Source organism: Gorilla gorilla, chromosome 20 (genome assembly GCF_029281585.2).
Source record: "Gorilla gorilla gorilla isolate KB3781 chromosome 20, NHGRI_mGorGor1-v2.1_pri, whole genome shotgun sequence".
NCBI classification, from domain to species: domain Eukaryota; kingdom Metazoa; phylum Chordata; class Mammalia; order Primates; family Hominidae; genus Gorilla; species Gorilla gorilla.
This window is the reverse complement of record NC_073244.2, coordinates 70,397,288-70,400,167: the sequence shown is the minus strand read 5'-3', so window position 1 is coordinate 70,400,167 and position 2,880 is coordinate 70,397,288. Positions and strand designations below refer to the sequence as shown.

Here is a 2,880-nt window from a genome sequence, read left to right as displayed (position 1 = left end):
CTGGAACAAACGAAGGAGGACGAAGGCAGAAATGAAGACAAAGAGAAAAGGATCTGTTTGAAAAAAGAGGTCAGGGGGCTCCTAGATTCTAGGGAACAGGGCCCTGAGCTTTTACAGCCCTTCATATTTGTTAGGTAGACTGAATAGGGAGGAAAGGGTAACTGACGGTCAGCTATTTGATTTAACACAGGCCCACATGACTGCTTTCTTTGTTCAACAGCTTCCAGATGTTCCTGTAGATAACCTCAAGGAGCAGGGGACCTGGAGCGTGACTGCCCCCAGCATTCCTTCTGGCGGCAGACGCAGTTTGTCAGTTTACCAACATCCTGCTTTCATGAGAACAGTTTGCGGTTTGCTCATAGAGCCTCCAGTGGTATAATGAGTTGGTCACGACCCTCATTCCTTCTGCCTCCAACACAGGATGCTCCCCTCCCACGGGCGCATAAGCGGTGACACCCGGCAGGACATGGCAGGTCGCGCCCTCAAGCACCGCGCGCCTCTCTGCCCGCGCCGACCCGGGGTCGCGTTCCCCTCACAGGTCCCACCCGTCCACTCATTCACTCCCACCGTCAGCACACTTAGGCCACGGGCGCCTCTCCATCCCTCACAATCACCCTCGCCTCTCCTCCACACGCCACTCACCACTGTGGCAGCCTCCTCAGAGAGCCTAGCCACCCGATAGTCCGCGCGCCAGGGCACGTCTTACACACTGCCGCCGGCACTTCCGGTACGCACTTCCGCCTGGTGGCCAGCGGCCGCCCAGGACCTCACCTCCCAGAAGGCCCTTCGCCTTCCTGCCTGGAAACGGCCATGCACGGGATACAAGGCCTTCTGGGAAATGGAGTTCACAGCGCTGCGGGGCCGGAAGGGGAGCGTGGGAGCTGCGGATCGTCAGAACCTCTCGGTTCTGCGCAGGCAGCGCACCGGAAGGGAAGTATTTTGACATCCATGGTTTTATATGTTCTTTGAAATATACAGCGTATGTACTTTTTTCTTTCTCTACGCGCACACATGTACACACACAGATATAAAAGTATATCGTTTGGAGATATTTTTCCCCCCTGAACCTTGTATATCCTTAAGCAGATGTCCCCTAAGAATACGTACATTCTTCAACTCACCCAAGTAACGACATTGAAGCCTGTACCCAATCCCCAGCCCATATGCTAATTTCTCCAGTTGTCCCAATGTCTTACGTAGTTTTCGTCTTTTATTCAAGCACAAACGAAACACGCATTACACTCTACTGTCTCATTTCAAGTTGCTTTCAATCTAGAATGGATCCTGTTGTTTCTTTATAATGATCCTTGCAGTTTTCATGTATCCAAGCGAGTTTTCCAAAATGCCCTCCAATTTAGGCTTGTCCGTATAGAGTATAAAACAATCATAATATAATTTTACAGGTTTTCTTCCACTGACCCTGCACATTTCTCCACTAAACATTTTTTGAAAACTTTCTGAAACATGGCTAGTATTACACCGTATGAATGCCATTTCTTTATCCCCCACCTCCAGCCATTTAGCTAGAAATTGAGCAACAGGTGTATGCAGTCCCTGTACATTCCTATTTCTGTATGTCCAGGAGACCCCCTAATAACAGGCAGGCCCTGCATGATGCAAATCACCTTAATCGAGGGAGGTGCCCGGGTACAGTGTGGGACATGATAATTCCATCTACACGCAGAAGGCCTGTATGACCTAGTGGAGGAGGCTCCCAATGTGCATACTGACTCGGGTTACACCTCCCTACTCCTACCACAGTCAGATCATCACAGGGGGACTTTAAAAATTCTATCAGCTATGGGCCGGGCGCGGTGGCTCACGCCTGTAATCCCAGCACTTTGGGAGGCCACAGTGGGAGAACCACTAAAGCCCAGGAATTCGAGACCAACCTGGGCAACACAGTGAGTCCCTGTTGCTATAAATGAAACATTTTTTAAATTAAAAAAAATTTACATCTAAATAGCTATACATGACTAGTGGCTACCATGTTGTACAGTGCATTCTGGAAGATGTCCATGTTGGATCTCCTTACAAAAGACCTATGGGAGACTGCTTTTCAGACTGGATGCTGATTTCTTCCCAGTTACCCATTGCAGAAACAACTTGAATACCTTGGAGGACATGAAGATAACACTGGAAATGGGGTACTTGGCTATTGGCTAAAACTTGTATGTAGGGGGCTCTCATAATTGGGGCTCATTGATACAGGAAATTTAACAAAGTAACTTGGAAATGCATGTGTGCGCTACAGCCACCCTCCAGGGACCTTTATCTTATATCTTTGGTATCATCGAGTTAAAGCTGTTTTACACTCAACTGTTTCTGTCAACTGAACACACAAACACACACACACGAGTATATCTAGAACAAGTATGAATATGACCAAGACACACACTCTCTGCTCATGTGAACACTGTATGGGGGACGCAGACAGTAAACAATGAAAGAAATTATCAAACTTACTTTAATTTGAAACAGTTAAGATTTTTGTTTAAATTTATTTTTTGAACTGGTAATAATTTTACATGTTTCAAAATTCCAAAAATATAAAATGATAAAGAGTGAAAATTATTCCTCATCACTGTCCTCCCAATTCTTCTGGCCAACCAGTATGCTTGCCACTTTTACCCTTTCAGAGATTATGTGTGTACATATAAACCAATGTTTTTTATTTATTTATTTTTGAGATGGAGTTTCGCTCTTGTTGCCCAAGCTGGAGTGCAATGGCACAATATTGGCTCACTGCAACCTCCACTTCCTGGGTTCAAGCGATTCTCCTGCCTTAGCCTACGGAGTAGCTGGGATTACAAGTGTGCACCACCACACCCAGCTTTTGTATTTTTAGTAGAGATGGGGTTTCACCGTGTTGGTCAGGCT

At 46.7% G+C, this 2,880-nt stretch overlaps 1 protein-coding gene across 1 annotated transcript in view; it reads right to left on the bottom strand.

The window, feature by feature from the left end:
- ZNF8 (zinc finger protein 8) overlaps nt 1–2,880 on the bottom strand; it is a 38,689-nt gene that overhangs the window by 10,195 nt on the left and 25,614 nt on the right. The gene's annotated exons all lie outside the window — the stretch shown is intronic.